This window comes from Pelobates fuscus, chromosome 2 (genome assembly GCF_036172605.1).
Source record: "Pelobates fuscus isolate aPelFus1 chromosome 2, aPelFus1.pri, whole genome shotgun sequence".
In the NCBI taxonomy this organism is placed as follows: Eukaryota; Metazoa; Chordata; class Amphibia; order Anura; family Pelobatidae; genus Pelobates; species Pelobates fuscus.
The window spans coordinates 444,020,805-444,041,193 of record NC_086318.1 but is presented as its reverse complement, the minus strand read 5'-3'; positions in this window follow the sequence as shown (position 1 = coordinate 444,041,193).

Below are 20,389 nucleotides of genomic sequence, written 5' to 3'. Positions count from 1 at the left end.
GGACTCCTCTGCAATGCCACGCATTCCATGCTCGTCAGCAGGTTTACCCAATGCGCAGTGTAGGTGATATACCTGCCCTGACCATGCTTTGCAGACCAGGTATCAGTGGTCAGATGGACCCTTGCCCCAACACTGTGTGCCAGACATGCCATTACTTCCTTTTGCACAATCGAGTACAGGTTGGGGATTGCCTTTTGTGAAAAGAAATTCCGTCCGGGTACCTTCCACTGCGGTGTCCCAATAGCTACAAATTTTTTTAACGCCTAGGACTCCACCAGCTTGTATGGTAAAAGCTGGCGGGCTAATAGTTCGGACAAGCCAGCTGTCAGACGCTGGGCAAGGGGGTGACTTGGTGACATTGGCTTCTTACGCTCAAACATGTCCTTGACAGACACATGACTGTGGGCAGATGAGCGGGAACTGCTCAAGGCGGGAGACGGAGTGGCGGATGGTTGAGAGGGGGCAAGGAGGACAGCAGTGGTTGACGTGGCTGAAGATGCTGGACCAGGAGGAGGATGGTGGCTTAGAGTAGTCGTGCTGCTTGTACTCATGTGTTGATCCCATAGGCGTTTGTGATGTGAGATCATGTGCCTACGCAAAGCAGTTGTACCTAGGTGGGTGTTGGACCTCCCACGACTCGTTTCCTTTGGCACAGGTTGCAAATGGCATTGCTGTTGTCAGAGGCAGACACACAAAAAAAATTCCACACTGCTGAGCTCTGCAATGACGGCATTCTGGTGGTGGACACAGCATGCGTTGATTGGCGTGCTGTCGGGCTGACCCCGGGTGCCGATGCATGCTGCCTGACTGTGCCACTAGCTCCTTGCGACGACCCCCCCCCCTGCTTCCAACTTGTCTCCTCCTCCTCTCTGTCCCCCCATCTGAACTTTCGCCCTGTTCTTCTTCTTGCCGAGCGGGCACCCACGTGACATCCATGGACGCATCGTCATCATCAACCGCTTCACTTGTATCTGACAACTCAGAAAAGGAAGCAGCAGCGGGTACAACATCATCATCATCACACCGTACCTCCATGTGTTTAATGCTGCCTGCCTGAGACATATCCCTGTTATCTACATCCTCTGTCAATAATGGTTGCGCATCACTCATTTCTTCAAACGGATGTGTGAATAACTCCTCTGACATACCAAGTCAAGTGTCTGTGGTGCTAGTTTTGGTGGTGGCAGCAGGCGGGTGAGTGGAATCTTGAGAGGTGCCTGAAGCTAAGCTGGAGGAGGATGGTGCGTCAAGGTTCCGAGCGGAGGCTGTAGAAGATTGGGTGTCCTGTGTTAGCCAGTCAACTATGTCCTCAGAACTTTTCAAGTTCAGGGTACGTGGCTTCTGAAAACTGGGCATTATTCTAGGGCAAAAGGGAATCACAGCACCACGACCACGACGGCCCCTGCGGGGTGGCCTGCCTCTGCCTGTAATTTTTTGGGGGATTAGTGGTACTATGCGTGCAAGCTACTGTGAGACCAGATATGAGTGGCAATGTGCACTGGCACCGGTCTGCAGAGCACACGCTGAAGGAAGGCCTGACACAGCCACTTGAAGGACACTGACTGGCTGCTATTAGCTTACGCTGGAAACCTTTTTTCTTTGTAAAAGCACGCTATAGAGACACCAGATATGAGTGGCAATGTGCAATGGCACCGGTCTGCAGAGCACACAATGTAGGCCTGACAGAGCCGCTTGAAGGACACTGACTGGCTGCTATTAGCTTACACTGGAAACCTTTTTTATTTGTAAAAGCACGCTACAGAGACACCAGATAACTGTCAATGTGCACTGGAACAGTTCTGCAGAGCACACGCTGAAGGAAGGCCTGACACAGCCGCTTGAAGGACACTGACTGGCTGCTATTAGCTTACACTGGAAACCTTTTTTATTTATAAAAGCACGCTATAGAGATACCAGATATGATTGGCAATGTGCACTGGAACAGTTCTGCAGAGCACACCCTGAAGGAAGGCCTGACACAGCCGCTTGAAGGACACTGACTGGCTACTATTAGCTTACACTGGAAACCTTTTTTTCTTTGTAAAAGCACGCTACAGAGACACCAGATAAATGGCAATGTGCACTGGAACAGTTCTGCAGAGCACACACTGTAGGCCTGACAGAGCCGCTTGAAGGACACTGAATGGCTATTAGCTTACACTGGAAACCTTTTTTATTTGTAAAAGCACGCTATAGAGATACCAGATATGATTGGCAATGTGCAATGGAACAGTTCTGCAGAGCACACACTGTAGGCCTGACAGAGCCGCTTGAAGGACACTGATTGGCTGCTATTAGCTTACACTGGAAACCTTTTTTCTTTGTAAAAGCACGCTATAGAGACACCAGATATGAGTGGCAATGTGCACTGGCACCGGTCTGCAGAGCACACACTGTAGGCCTGACAGAGCCGCTTGAAGGACACTGACTGGCTGCTATTAGCTTACACTGGAAACCTTTTTTATTTGTAAAAGCACGCTACAGAGACACCAGATAACTGGCAATGTGCACTGGAACATTTCTGCAGAGCACACACTGTAGGCCTGACAGAGCCGCTTGAAGGACACTGACTGGCTGCTATTAGCTTACACTGGAAACCTTTTTTATTTGTAAAAGCACGCTACAGAGACACCAGATAACTGGCAATGTGCAGTGGAACAGTTCTGCAGAGCACACACTGTAGGCCTGACAGAGCCGCTTGAAGGACACTGACTGGCTGCTATTAGCTTACACTGGAAACTTTTTTTATTTATAAAAGCACGCTATAGAGATACCAGATATGATTGGCAATGTGCACTGGAACAGTTCTGCAGAGCACACACTGTAGGCCTGACAGAGCCGCTTGAAGGACACTGACTGGCTGCTATTAGCTTACACTGGAAACCTTTTTTATTTGTAAAAGCACGCTACAGAGACACCAGATAACTGGCAATGTGCACTGGAAAAGTTCTGCAGAGCACACACTGTAGGCCTGACAGAGCCGCTTGAAGGACACTGACTGGATGCTATTAGCTTACACTGGAAACCTTTTTTCTTTGTAAAAGCACGCTATAGAGACACCAGATATGAGTGGCAATGTGCACTGGCACCGGTCTGCAGAGCACACACTGTAGGCCTGACAGAGCCGCTTGAAAGACACTGACTGGCTGCTATTAGCTTACACTGGAAACCTTTTTTATTTGTAAAAGCACGCTACAGAGACACCAGATAACTGGCAATGTGCACTGGAACAGTTCTGCAGAGCACACACTGTAGGCCTGACAGAGCCGCTTGAAGGACACTGACTGGCTGCTATTAGCTTACACTGGAAACCTTTTTTATTTGTAAAAGCACGCTATAGAGACACCAGATATGAGTGGCAATGTGCACTGGCACCGGTCTGCAGAGCACACACTGTAGGCCTGACAGAGCCGCTTGAAGGGCACTGACTGGCTGCTATTAGCTCACACTGGAAACCTTTTTTATTTGTAAAAGCACGCTATAGAGATACCAGATATGAATGGCAATGTGCACTGGAACAGTTCTGCAGAGCACACACTGTAGGCCTGACAGAGCCGCTTGAAGGACACTGACTGGCTGCTATTAGCTTACACTGGAAACCTTTTTTCTTTGTAAAAGCACGCTACAGAGACACCAGATATGAGTGGCAACTGTCAAAGTACGCTGGCACAGGTCTGCAGAGCACACGCTGAAGGAGGCCTGACACCCAGACGCTTGCAGACAACTAACTGCTCTTCTATTACAGTGAAAAAAAAATATATTTTTTTAAATCTAAAGCTTAAGCTATTGTCACAACAGATATGAGTGGTGGCACTGACTGTGCAAATGGGCACAGCATCCAGCCTGACACAGAAGATGGCAGGCAGGCAACTGCTCTTCTATTACAGTGAAAAAAAATAGTTTTTTTTAAATCTAAAGCTTAAGCTATTGTAAAAACAGATATGAGTGGTGGCACTGACTGTGCAAATGGGCACAGCATACAGCCTGACACAGAAGATGGCAGGCAGGCAACTGCTCTTCTATTACAGTGAAAAAAAAATGTTTTTTTAAAATCTAAAGCTTAAGCTATTGTAAAAACAGATATGAGTGGTGGCACTGACTGTGCAAATGGGCACAGCATACAGCCTGACACAGAAGATGGCAGGCAGGCAACTGCAATTACATTACACAAAAAAAAAAAAAAGCAGACTGATGTTCTAGTCCTAAAAAGGGCTTTTTGGGGTGCTGTCCTTACAGCAGAGATCAGATGAGTCCTTCAGGATTGTAGTGGACACTGAATACCATAGCCTAGCTATCAATTTCCCTATCTAATCAGCAGCAGCTAAACTTTCCCTCCTCTCACTAAGCATGCAGCTTCAGAATGAATCGAAAATGGATGCTGGGAGGGAGGTGGGAGGGTGTGGAAGGGAGGGAGTGCTGCTGATTGGCTGGAATGTGTCTGCTGACCGAGAGGCACAGGGTCAAAGTTTGCTCAATGATGACGAATAGGGGGCGGATCGAACCGCGCATGTGTCCGCTCGCCGCGGCGAACGCGAACACGCTAAGTTCGCCAGGAACTATTCGCCAGCGAACAGTTCGGTACATCACTATTACCTAATAATATTCAGATCCTCTACATATATAATACCTATAGACCCTTCTTATATTCAGATACTCTGCGTATATAATACCTATAGACCCTTCTAATATTCAGATACTCTACGTATATAATACCTATAGACCCTTCTAATATTCAGATACTCTACGTATATAATACCTATAGACCCTTCTTATATTCAGATACTCTGCGTATATAATACCTATAGACCCTTCTTATATTCAGATACTCTGCGTATATAATACCTATAGACCCTTCTAATATTCAGATACTCTACGTATATAATACCTATAGACCCTTCTAATATTCAGATACTCTGCGTATATAATACCTATAGACCCTTCTAATATTCAGATACTCTACATATATAAAACCTATAGACCCTTCTAATATTCAGATACTCTACGTATATAATACCTGTAGACCCTTCTAATATTCAGATACTCTACGTATATAATACCTATAGACCCTTATAATATTCAGATACTCTACGTATATAATAACTATAGACCCTTCTTATATTCAGATACTCTGCGTATATAATACCTATAGACCCTTCTAATATTCAGATACTCTACCTATATAATGTCTATAGACCCTTCTAATATTCAGATACTCTACGTATATAATACCTATAGACCCTTCTAATATTCAGATACTCTACGTATAATACCTATAGACCCTTCTAATATGCAGATACTCTACGTATATAATACCTATAGACCCTTCTAATATTCAGATACTCTACGTATATAATACCTATAGACCCTTCTAATATTCAGATACTCTACATATATAATACCTATAGACCCTTCTAATATTCAGATACTCTACGTATAATACCTATAGACCCTTCTAATATGCAGATACTCTACGTATATAATACCTATAGACCCTTCTAATATTCAGATACTCTACATATATAATACCTATAGACCCTTCTAATATTCAGATACTCTACGTATAATACCTATAGACCCTTCTAATATGCAGATACTCTACGTATATAATACCTATAGACCCTTCTAATATTCAGATACTCTACGTATATAATACCTATAGACCCTTATAATCTTCAGATACTCTACGTATAATATCTATAAACCCTTCTAATATTCAAATACTCTACATATACCAATAAACGCGTCTAATATTCAGATACTCTACGTATATAATACCTATAGACCCTTATAATCTTCAGATATTCTACTTATAATACCTATAGACCCTTATAATATTGTCAGGATCGGGACAGGGATCCAACACGCAGAATACAAACAGGAGCTAGGTACGTATACCGGACCTTAGAATGGCCGGACTAACGTAAGGAGAAAGCAAAGAATGGTCAGAGACAAGCCGAGGTCGAGGGAACGAGAGAACAGGTAAGCGAGAGACGAGCCGAGGTCAAAGGACACGAGAGATAAGCAGGAACGAAAGTACAAGCCGAGTCAGAACCAAAGAGACAATAGTAATAAGAGCACTGAGTGACCAGACAAGCTAGAACCACGACAGGGCAATGAACCATTACACACATCCTTATTTTATACCTAGCTCTTTGATTGATGACTCTGCCCCTGCCGAGCCCTGATTCGTTGTTCGGAACTAGATTGACAGGTCGGGACGTGATTGCCGTCATGACGTCAGCTCCTGAGCGCCGCGTCATAAAAAGAAGCGGGGCTATCGCGGCCGGCGTGTAAACGGTTATGAGAGCTGTGAGGATTGGGTGAATCAGTCCCCCTGAGAGGACGGCCGCCAGAAAGTCCAACCTCCTCCGAGGTAGAGACTTCAGGTACCCTGACAGTACCCCCCCTCTCAGAAATGCCCACCGGGCGGAAGGAACCGGGGCGAGACGGAAAACGAGCATGGAATGCCAGGAGGAGATGAGGGGCATGCACATCTTCCCGGACCACCCAAGACCTTTCCTCAGGACCATAACCTTTCCAGTCAACAAGATATTGCACCCTCCCCCGAGAAACCCGAGAATCGATAATGGACTTGACTTCATACTCCTCCTGACCCTCAACCTGGACAGAACGAGGGGAGGACACAGTGGAGGAAAATCTGTTACAAACCAAAGGTTTCAATAAGGAAACATGAAAGGAATTCGGGATGCGCAGGGCAGGCGGAAGAGCCAGACGATACGCAACCGGGTTAATACGAGACAGAACCCTGTAAGGACCTATGTAACGAGGAGCAAATTTCATGGAGGGAACCTTCAAGCGGATGTTTCTGGAACTCAGCCATACCCTATCACCCGGGGAAAAAAACGGAGCCACCCGTCTGCGTTTGTCAGCGTGTCGTTTGGACACCGTGGAATTATGAAGAAGAATACGTCGAGTCTGATCCCACAACTTCCTCAGATTGGCAACATGAACATCAACCGACGGTATCCCTTGGGAAGGGGAAACCGACGGAAGAACGGAAGGATGAAAGCCATAATTCATGAAGAAGGGGCTAGAACGAGTAGAATCGCAAACGAGATTGTTGTGCGCAAACTCCGCCCAAGGAATCAGACCGACCCAATCGTCCTGGTGTTCAGAAACAAAACAACGCAAAAATTGTTCAACCTTTTGGTTGGTGCGTTCGGCAGCTCCGTTGGACTGGGGATGATAGGCAGAAGAAAAATTCAATTTGATGCCCAATTGAGAACAGAAGGACCTCCAAAACCGGGAAACAAATTGAGACCCTCTATCAGAAACAATTTCAGAAGGAATACCATGTAAACGAAAAATCTCCCTCCCGAAAATCTCAGCCAATTCGGGAGAAGAGGGCAATTTAGGCAGGGGTACAAAATGAGCCACCGGGTTAATACGAGACAGAACCCTGTAAGGACCTATGTAACGAGGAGCAAATTTCATGGAGGGAACCTTCAAGCGGATGTTTCTGGAACTCAGCCATACCCTATCACCCGGGGAAAAAAACGGAGCCACCCGTCTGCGTTTGTCAGCGTGTCGTTTGGACACCGTGGAATTATGAAGAAGAATACGTCGAGTCTGATCCCACAACTTCCTCAGATTGGCAACATGAACATCAACCGACGGTATCCCTTGGGAAGGGGAAACCGACGGAAGAACGGAAGGATGAAAGCCATAATTCATGAAGAAGGGGCTAGAACGAGTAGAATCGCAAACGAGATTGTTGTGCGCAAACTCCGCCCAAGGAATCAGACCGACCCAATCGTCCTGGTGTTCAGAAACAAAACAACGCAAAAATTGTTCAACCTTTTGGTTGGTGCGTTCGGCAGCTCCGTTGGACTGGGGATGATAGGCAGAAGAAAAATTCAATTTGATGCCCAATTGAGAACAGAAGGACCTCCAAAACCTGGAAACAAATTGAGACCCTCTATCAGAAACAATTTCAGAAGGAATACCATGTAAACGAAAAATCTCCCTCCCGAAAATCTCAGCCAATTCGGGAGAAGAGGGCAATTTAGGCAGGGGTACAAAATGAGCCATTTTAGTACACCTGTCAATCACCGTGAGGATAACAGTATGTTTTTTAGAAACAGGCAAATCGACAATGAAGTCCATAGCCAAACAAGACCATGGTTTCTCGGGAATTTCTAGGGGGTGCAAAAGCCCACATGGAAGCGTATGAGGTTGTTTAGTCCTCATACAGACCTCACATGCCCCGACAAAGTCCTTAACATCCTTACGTAACGAAGGCCACCAGAAATCTTTAGAAATCAGAGAACACGACTTGCGTATGCCAGGGTGTCCGGCAAATTTACTGTTATGAAAACACTGCAACAGTTCCAGTTGGAGTTCAGGAGGAACGAAGTACCGATCCCCAGGAACAAGTCTGGGAGCCAGATGCTGTACTTTCTTGATCTCAGCAAGCAACGGGGAGTGAATCTTGATGCTTGTGTTGGAAACAATATTACACTTGGGAACTACAGAAGAAAAAACCATATCAGACATAGTAGAAGGTTCATGTTGGCGGGACAATGCATCAGCCTTAGAGTTCTTAGAACCAGGTCTATAAGTGAGCACGTAGTTGAAATGAGTAAGGAACAAAGACCAACGAGCCTGCCTGGCGGACAAGCGCTTGGCTTCCCCTATATAGGACAAATTCTTGTGATCCGTCAAAATAGTAACCGGGTGTAAAGTCCCTTCCAACAAATGTCTCCATTCCTTTAAAGCCATAATGACCGCTAATAGTTCCCTGTCACCAATATCATATCTGCTTTCAGGCCCAGACAATTTCTTGGAAAAAAAACCACATGGGTGCAGCGGTTTATTCAAACCTAGCCTTTGGGACAAGATAGCGCCTATACCCGTCTCTGAGGCGTCTACCTCGAGTAAAAAAGGCAAGGAGGTGTCAGGATGAACTAATATTGGTGCTAAGGCAAACTGTTCCTTGAATGTACTGAAAGCAACAAGCGCCTCAGAAGACCAGGTCTTGGTATCAGCACCCTGTCTAGTCATATTGGTAATAGGAGCAATAATAGAAGAGTACCCCTTAATGAAGCGCCTATAATAATTGGAGAATCCGATAAACCTCTGAATGGCCTTGAGTCCCTTGGGCAATGGCCAATCCAAAATTGATTGGAGTTTAACCGGGTCCATCCTAAACCCGTCTCCAGAAATAACGTAACCAAGAAAGTTTATCTGAGATTGGTCAAAGCTACACTTCTCCAATTTGCAGTACAAACCATGTTGTAGAAGCTTACGCAATACCCTTCTGACTTGTTTGTGAGTCTCAGGCTCTCTAGAGTGTATTAGTATATCATCCAAATAGACTATAACACATTCATGTTGAAATTCCCTAAGAACCTCATTAATTAGGTCCTGGAATACAGCAGGAGCATTGCAAAGGCCGAAGGGCATTACCGTATACTCATAGTGACCATAACGGGTATTGAAAGCCGTTTTCCATTCGTCACCCTGCTGGATTCTCACTAAGTTATAAGCTCCCCTCAGATCTAACTTGGTAAAAATCTTGGAGCCTTTCAGGCGATCAAATAGCTCAGTAATCAAGGGAATAGGATAAGCATTTCTGATCGTTATCTTATTCAAGCCCCGATAATCAATGCAAGGCCGTAGAGTGCCGTCTTTCTTATCTACAAAAAAGAAACCGGCCCCGGCTGGAGAAGAGGATCTCCTAATAAATCCCTTGTCTAGGTTCTCCCATATGTATTCCTCTAAGACTAAGTTCTCCTTAGTGGATAGAAGATATACAGTACCCCTCGGAGGCATAGTACCAGGCAGGAGTCTAATCTTACAGTCAAAGGACCTGTGTGGGGGTAAAGTATCAGCCCTCTTTTTATCAAAGACTGCCTTTAAATCCAGGTACTGAGATGGTATCCGTAAATCTGTGGGCTGGTTAGAGTTACTTGGTGTGTCAACTACGCAAACCGGTGAGATTTTCTGTAAACAACCTCTCTGGCAACCCTGACCCCAGGAGACTATCTCACCTTGTTCCCAATCAATAATAGGGTTATGCTTCTTAAGCCAGGGGTACCCCAAGACTATTGGAACTGAAGGAGATGAGATAAGCATGAGAGATATACCCTCCTCGTGTAAAATACCAATGGTCAACTTAACTGGTATAGTCTCACGAAAAATAACAGGGTCTGATAATGGTCTACCATCTATGGCCTCAACGGCCAAGGGTGTATCCCTTAGCTGAGATGGGATAGAGTGGTTCGTGACAAAGGCTTGGTCAATAAAGCTTTCAGCTGCTCCGGAATCTATTAATGCCATAGCATTAAGTACTCCCTTTTCCCAAGTTAAAGAAACAGGTAACAGAAGCCTATGATCCTTGTAATCATATGTAGAGGACAAAATAGAAACACCCAAGGCCTGTCCTCTTGAGAAACTTAGATGCGAGCGTTTCCCGGACGGTTAGGGCAATTTAGGCGTAGGTGACCTCTTACTCCACAATACATACACAGACCCTCCCTTCTCCTGTATTGTCTTTCACTTTCTGAGAGACGAGTGTTACCTATTTGCATAGGTTCTGGGAGAGCTAGAGTTGTAGATTCAGAATTCTGAAATGCGGGAGCTAGTCTTAAGGAAGGTCTATGAATTCTATCTCGAGTGTTCTGCCTCTGTCTCATACGTTCATCTATTCAAGAAATAAATGAAATTAATTCTTCCAAATTTTCAGGAAGATCTCTTGTGGCAACCTCGTCTAAGATCTCATCTGATAATCCGTTCAGAAATACGTCCATATAGGCTTGTTCATTCCACTTGACCTCTGCCGCCAAGGATCTGAACTCTAACGCATAATCCACAAGGGTTAGGCTATGCTGTCTAAGACGTAATAGTAGTCTAGCTGCACTGGCCTTTCTTCCTGGAGGGTCAAAAGTCCTCCTAAAAGTAGTGACAAATGCATTATAATTATAGACTACTGGATTATCATTTTTCCACAGAGGGTTAGCCCATCTAAGAGCTTTGTCAATGAGTAACGAGATTATGAATCCAACCTTCGCCCTGTCTGTAGGGTAGGCGCGGGGTTGTAATTCAAAATGAATCCCTATCTGGTTTAGGAAACCTCGACAGGTATCCGGAGAACCGCCATAGCGTAAAGGGGAAGTAACACGGGAAGAGGCTCCCACTGTGGCTACCTCTAGGCCTGTATTAACAAGAGAGATGGGTGGTGTACGCATCTCCTCTGATTGATTACTAGGATGGGATAGTAATGCTTGCAGTGCTTGAGCCATCTGGTCCATTCTATGGTCCATGGCTTCAAATCTCGAGTCAGGAGAACCAATCTGAGCGTTTGTACCTGCAGGATCCATTGGCCCTGTCGTAATGTCAGGATCGGGACAGGGATCCAACACGCAGAATACAAACAGGAGCTAGGTACGTATACCGGACCTTAGAATGGCCTGACTAACGTAAGGAGAAAGCAAAGAATGGTCAGAGACAAGCCGAGGTCGCGGGAATGAGAGAACAGGTAAGCGAGAGACGAGCCGAGGTCAAAGGACAAGAGAGATAAGCAGGAACGAAAGTACAAGCCGAGTCAGAACCAAAGAGACAATAGTAATAAGAGCACTGAGTGACCAGACAAGCTAGAACCACGACAGGGCAATGAACCATTACACACATCCCTATTTTATACCTAGCTCTTTGATTGATGACTCTGCCCCTGCCGAGCCCTGATTCGTTGTTCGGAACTAGATTGACAGGTCGGGACGTGATTGCCGTCATGACGTCGGCTCCTGAGCACCGCGTCATAAAAGGAAGCGGGGCTATCGCGGCCGGCGTGTAAACGGTTATGAGAGCTGTGAGGATTGGGTGAATCAGTCCCCCTGAGAGGACGGCCGCCAGAAAGTCCAACCTCCTCCGAGGTAGAGACTTCAGGTACCCTGACAAATATGCAGATATTCTACGTAAAAGACCTATAGGCCCGTCTAATATTCAGATACTCTACATATTTAATACCTATAGACCCTTCTAATATTCAGATACTCTACATATATAATACCTATAGACCCTTATAATATGCATATACTCTACGTATAATGCCTATATACCCTTATAATCTTCAGATATTCTACGTATAAGACCCTTATATATTCCCTTATATATACCCTTGTATATTCTACGTATAAGACCCTTATAAGATTCAGATACACTACGTATAAGACCTATAGACCCTTATAATATTCAGATACTCCTCGTGTATAATACCTATAGACCCTTATAATATTCAGATACTCCTCGTATATAATACCTATAGACCCTTATAATATTCAAATTCTCTACGTATAATACCTATAGACCATTCTAATATGCAGATACTCTATGTAGAATACCTATAGGCCCTTAAAATATTTAGATTATCTACATATATAACACCTATAGACCCTTATAATATTCAGATATTCTACGTATAATACCCATAGACCCTTATAATATGCAGATATTCTACGTATAAGGCCTATAGGCCCGTCTAATATTCAGATACTCTACATATTTAATACCTATAGACCCTTCTAATATTCAGATACTCTACATATATAATACCTATAGAACCTTATAATATGCATATACTCTACGTATAATGCCTATATACCCTTATAATCTTCAGATATTCTACGTATAAGACCCTTATATATTCCCTTATATATATCCTTATATATTCTACGTATAAGACCCTTATAAGATTCAGATACTCTATGTATAAGACCTATAGACCCTTCTAATATTCAGATACTCCTCGTGTATAATACCTATAGACCCTTATAATATTCAGATACTCCTCGTGTATAATACCTATAGACCCTTATAATATTCAGATACTCCTCGTATATAATACCTATAGACCCTTATAATATTCAAATTCTCTACGTATAATACCTATAGACCCTTCTAATATGCAGATACTCTATGTAGAATACCTATAGGCCCTTAAAATATTTAGATTATCTACATATATAATACCTATAGACCCTTATAATATTCAGATACTCTACGTATATAATACCTATAGACCCTTATAATATTCAGATACTCTATGTAAAATACCTGTAGACCCTTATAATATTCATACTCTACGTATATAATACCTATAGACCCTTGTAATATTCATACTCTACGTATATAATACCTATAGACCCTTATAATATTCATACTCTACGTATAATATCTATAGACCCTTTTAATATACTCTGCGCATAATACCTACAGACCCTTATAGTACTCAGATACTCTGCGTATATAATACCTATAGACCCTTATGATATTCTGATACTCTACGTATATAATACCGATAGACCCTTATAATATTCTGATACTTTATGCATAATACCGATAGACCCTTATAATATTCAGATACTCTACGTATATAATACCTATAGACCCTTCTAATATACTCTGCGTATAATACCTACACACCCTTATAATATTCAGATTCTCTACATTTATAATATCTATAGACCCTAATAATATTCTGATACTCTACATATAAAAAAGGCTGGCATACCGACCGGACAGTATCTGCGTTTGCGCAGAAACTGTTCTACCGTGGAAGATTTTAAAATCAAAGCAGCTAATCTGAGAAAATCTTTTAAAGATAAAGGGTATCCCAATAGGGTACTAAAAAGGGCTTATTCAAGGGCACTGAACTCTGAAAGAAGTGACCTCCTTAAAGACAACAGTACAACACCAAGTCATCAAATTCGCTGTATTGGAACTTTTGATGCAGGCTGGCATACCATGTTGTCGATTCTGGGCAGGTATTGGCCAATCCTGACATCAGACGAACAGTTAAAATCAGTGATTTCTCCCTTCCCGTTAGTCACAGCTCGGAGGGGCAAAAACCTCAGGGACCTATTGGTACCCAGCCATCTTGGACCAATCGGAAATCCAACTAAATCATACCTCCCTAAAGGCACATACAGGTGTGGACACTGTAGTGCCTGCCAATTCATACCTAAAGAAACTAGGACTTTCTCAGATAGTTCTAATCAAGATTCCCATTACGTACAATCTTTTTTCAACTGTCGTACGGAGGGGGTCATCTACCTTCTGACGTGTTCATGTGGAATTAAGTACGTCGGGAAGACCTTCCGTCCCTTTAAATTCCGCATTAGGGAACACGTGAATTCTGTCAGAAGGAGATTGGAAACCCCCATCTCCAGACACTTGAAGATACATCATGCCAACTCATTAAGTAGGCTACGTTTTATGGGTATAGAACTAATACCTCAGACTCAACGTAAAGGTGACTGGGATCGTAAATTGAAACAAAGGGAGTCCTTTTGGATTTATAAATTAAAAACACTCTGTCCCAAAGGACTCAATGAAGGGTTTTCATTTACGTCATTTTTATAGAATTAAGGGTACCTTACATCCACGGTCAATAGGCGTGTCACCTATTTAGACTACTTGATTTTAAATTGCTGACCGCACAACGGTGTACATATGTAAATAATAACGTTTTTTTGTTTTTTGTTCCTTTGAACACACTGTGTATAATCACCAGTCCTCTCTGACCATACAGCACTTCGATGACTACCCCTTTAATTTGGGATGGTTTGCAGTCTAATTCATATTCTCCTCTTTTCTAGTCCTATTATTGCTGCAAAGGGGGTTAATCCTTAGACACCCCCCAGTACGTGTCAGCATGATTTATTTTGACAGTGGAGCTTTTTGCATTAGTTCTGCAGTGTTGGTTTCATTACCTTACAGTTTTGGAGCAGTGAGGAGGTCGAAATTATCCGACCCTTCACTCCCAGGAACCTGTAAGTTTATTATCCATTATACATTAGCCTTCGTTAAACACCTTACAAGGTGAACGTGTGATATGTCATCCTAGCGAGCATTTTGTTTTCACCAACCGGTCCGCAGTATGTGGGATGAAGCCCCGCCTTTCAGACGAGACTCTACACTCCCACTCGTTCGGGCCGCTCGGTGATAAGGGACACTGTGTGAGCACACAGTCACCAACCTCATTTTTCCCTCTCCCCTGCCCATACTTGACGGACGTGTCGGTTAGCCAACGACCGCCGTCGAGTGGGCGTTGCAATGAGGAGAGGCGGACCACGTGGGATCAACTCGGATTGACCCACAGAACCACCAATGCTTAGCCGCGGCAGGCTATGACGTGGTAATGGAGGCGGGACGTAATGGAGCTCACGCACACGCCCCCTCAAAATGTTCCGATCAGCTGCAGGACGTTTTGCCCTGATATGACAGGTACTTAAGAGGCTAGAGTGCACACAGTGTTTGACTGGCTCCTGACGACGGCGTGCATTCACGCTGAAACGCGCGTTGAGCGCTTTCTTACTTTATTTTTCTTTTTATGTTTATTTTGCACTTTATTTAGGTAGCACTTAGGTAGTTATTATGAGGTGATTTTTGAGTTTACCAGTGTAATCAGGTTTCTAGGTTAGCTGGCCTCAGTCCTGATGGTAGTTTTCCACAGGCTATACTATCCAGGCGGCTATTTGTGAGTTGGGTTTTTGCCTTCCTTATATTGCCTATGGTGGGCTATTGATTATTACTACTCTTCAAGGTGTGGTATATCAAGGAGGCTGGGGGGACCGTACAGGGATACGCTTTACCTGCTCTCTCTCCTATTACTCTCTCTCCCTTTCCTGTTACCAGGCACTCAAGTGCCCTTTCCGTGTCCAGAGCTGCTTCTCAGGATCCCCTTGTTTCAAGGGTCTCCTTTTCTCTACATATATAATACCTATAGACTCTTATAATATTCTGATACTCTGCGTATATAATACCTATAGACCCTTATAATATTCTGATACTCTACATATATAATACCTATAGACCCTTATAATATTCAGATACTCTACATATATAATACCTATAGACACTTCTAATATGCAGATACTCTACATATATAATACCTATAGACCCTTATAATATTCATACTCTACGTATAATACCTATAGACCCTTCTAATATACTCTGCGCATAATACCTACAGACCCTTATAGTACTCAGATACCCTGCGTATAGAATACCTATAGACCCTTATGATATTCTGATACTCTACGTATATAATACCTATAGACCCTTCTAATATTCAGATACTTTATGCATAATACCGATAGACCCTTCTAATATTCTGATACTCTACATATATAATACCTATACACCCTTCTAATATTCTGATACTCTACATATATAATACCTATAGACCCTATTCTGATACTCTACATAAATAATACCTATACACCCTTATAATATTCAGATTCTCTACGTATATAATACCTATAGACCCTTCTTATATTCAGATACTCTACGTATAATACCTATAGACCCTTATAATATTCAGATACTCTACGTATATAATACCTATAGACCCTTCTAATATTCATATACTCTACGTATATAATACCTGTAGACCCTTATAATATTCAGATACTCTATGTATATAATACCTATAGACCCTTCTAATATTCAGATACTCTACGTATATAATACCTATAGACCCTTCTAATATGCAGATACTATTCGTATATAATACCTATAGACCCTTCTAATATGCAGATACTCTACGTATATAATACCTATAGACCATTCTAATATTCAGATACCCTGCGTATATAATACCTATAGACCCTTATAATATTCAGATACTCTACGTATATAATACCTATAGACCCTTATAATATTCAGATACTCTATGTATATAATACCTATAGACCCTTCTAATATTCAGATACTCTACGTATATAATACCTGTAGACCCTTATAATATTCAGATACTCTATGTATATAATACCTATAGACCCTTCTAATATTCAGATACTCTACGTATATAATACCTATAGACCCTTCTAATATGCAGATACTATTCGTATATAATACCTATAGACCCTTCTAATATGCAGATACTCTACGTATATAATACCTATAGACCCTTCTAATATTCAGATACCCTGCGTATATAATACCTATAGACCCTTATAATATTCTGATACTCTACATATATAATACCTATAGACCCTTATAATATTCTGATACTCTGCATATATAATACCTATAGACCCTTATAATATTCAGATACTCTACGTATATAATACCTATAGACCCTTCTAATATGAAGATACTCTACATATATAATACCTATAGACCATTCTAATATTCAGATACTCTACGTATATAATACCGATAGACCCTTATAATATAATATAGCGGATATTTCTGTAAGAAAAGCCCAATAAGAGCTCCCTGCACACTGTGGTGGTGACCCTATACATACAGGGGGATTGACCAGGGGCGGAGCACGTAAGCAGATGCGTGAGCACACCCGGGATGTTCACTCGGCGGCAGTGGAGATGGGTGCACCACATCTGGGTGAGTCATTCTAATTATACCTGTGTAACGGACCGTTTCACTCACAAGAGGATAAAAATCAGTTTAGGCGATAATCCCCTTTTCCATAGACCAGCAGCTACTGCAAGCACCAATCTCCCGAACTGCAAACTGTACGAATTCACCAACTCCCGAACTGGAAACACACGAACCCTGGAATCAGCCGAACAGGAAAAGCATACAATCCGCTTACACTCCTGGCAGTCAGCATACAATCCAATTCCCCTCAAAAACGAGACAACACATCGGTTTGAGGGTCAAGCAGAATCTGAGGTGCTGGCACACCCAGCCTGGTTTTTATTGCAGTTGTTACAAATACAGGTCCGCCCACAGGGAGGTATAAAACAACCACTCACACATCAGTTACATCCCACATATTCCCTCCCCTTATCCTGAGAGGAAACTCAATTATACATACAGTTAAAACATACTTTCTACCCAACTTTCATAACTCTAAAACCATACATCACATTCACATAAAAATACATATCCACAATCAATCCATTCAGGGGAACAACATATTAAAATGGCATGAATCAGACCAGGGGTTCAAAAGTTAGTAAAGTATCTTTTAAAACCCCTGCCAGCATGGCTTTCCGGCTCAGACCGGTTTTACAGAGCCCTCTCTCCTGAAAACAATGGAGAAGTAATCCAATTACCTCCCAGGACAGAGACAGACTCCATTGAGCACATGGGGACACAAAGACAGTAAAACACTTTAAAATACATAAAGTCACCTTACATAACACACAGACATTTCACATATCCCCAGATAGCTGGGATCTGAGCGCACAAAACTACCGAATAGTGCGCAGATCCTATTCACACAGTTCAATTGCCATGGAGCCGAAGTCTTTAACTACACTAATGGGCTCCATGGCATAGCTATCTGGGTTAACACATTCACATAAAGTCGGGTCCATAGTCCAAAGGCAAAAGGCGGGCAAGCAGCCCCTTCCAAGGACACGTGGCGAGGTCGGTTTCGCCACAACCTGTAGCTATATAGTGATTTTGTATGCATGTATGTTTTATTGTCCTGTTATTTGACCCTGAGGAAGGTCCCGAGCGGGGACTGAAACTTTGGTCGTTATTTTAAACTTTATCTAATAAAGAATCTACATTTTATATATATATATACACTGAGTGACCCGCTTAATACTGACTGACCCTAAATATACCGACTGACCCTATACATCCATACTAACCATATATATATATATATATACTGACTGACCCTATATATACTGACTGACCCTATACATCCATACTAACCGTATATATACTGGCTGACCCTATACATACATACTAACCGTATATATACTGGCTGACCCTATACATACATACTAACCGTATATATACTGGCTGACCCTATATATACTGACTGACCCTATACATCCATACTAACCGTATATATACTGGCTGACCCTATACATACATACTAACCGTATATATACTGGCTGACCCTATACATCCATACTAACCGTATATATACTGGCTGACCCTATACATCCATACTAACCGTATATATACTGACTGACCCTATACATCCATACTAACCGTGTATATACTGGCTGACCCTATGCATACAAACTAACCATATATATACTGGCTGACCCTATACATCCATACTAACCGTATATATACTGGCTGACCCAATGCATACATACTAACCGTATATATACTGACTGACCCTATACATCCATACTAACCGTATATATACTGACTGACCCTATACATCCATACTAACCATATATATACTGGCTGACCCTATACATACATACTAACCGTATATATACTGGCTGACCCTATACATACATACTAACCGTATATATACTGGCTGACCCTATACATACATACTAACCATATATATACTGGCTGACCCTATACATACATACTAACCGTATATATACTGGCTGACCCTATACATACATACTAACCATATATATACTGGCTGACCCTATACATACATACTAACCGTATATATACTGGCTGACCCTATACATACATACTAACCGTATATATACTGGCTGACCCTATACATACATACTAACCGTATATATACTGGCTGACCCTATACATACATACTAACCGTATATATACTGGCTGACCCTATACATACATACTAACCGTATATATACTGGCTGACCCTATACATACATACTAACCGTATATATACTGGCTGACCCTATATATACTGACTGACCCTATACATCCATACTAACCGTGTATATACTGGCTGACCCTATACATACAAACTAACCATATATATACTGGCTGACCCTATACATCCATACTAACCGTATATATACTGGCTGACCCAATGCATACATACTAACCGTATATATACTGACTGACCCTATACATCCATACTAACCGTATATATACTGACTGACCCTATACATCCATACTAACCATATATATACTGGCTGACCCTATACATACATACTAACCGTAAATATACTGGCTGACCCTATATATACATACTAACCGTATATATACTGGCTGACCCTATATATACTGACTGACGCTATACATCCATACTAACCGTATATATACTGGCTGACCCAATGCATACATAGTAACCGTATATATACTGACTGACTCTATACATTCATACTAACCGTATATATACTGACTGACCCTATACATCCATACTAACCATATATATATACTGGCTGACCCTATACATACATACTAACCGTATATATACTGGCTGACCCTATATATACATACTAACCGTATATATACTGGCTGACCCTATATATACTGACTGACCCTATACATCCATACTAACCGTATATATAATGGCTGACCATATATATACATTCTAACCGTATATACTGACTGACCCTATACATCCATACTAACCGTATATATACTGGCTGACCCTATACATCCATACTAACCGTATATATACTGGCTGACCCTATACATACATACTAACCGTATATATACTGGCTGACCCTATACATACTGACTGACCCTATACATCCATACTAAC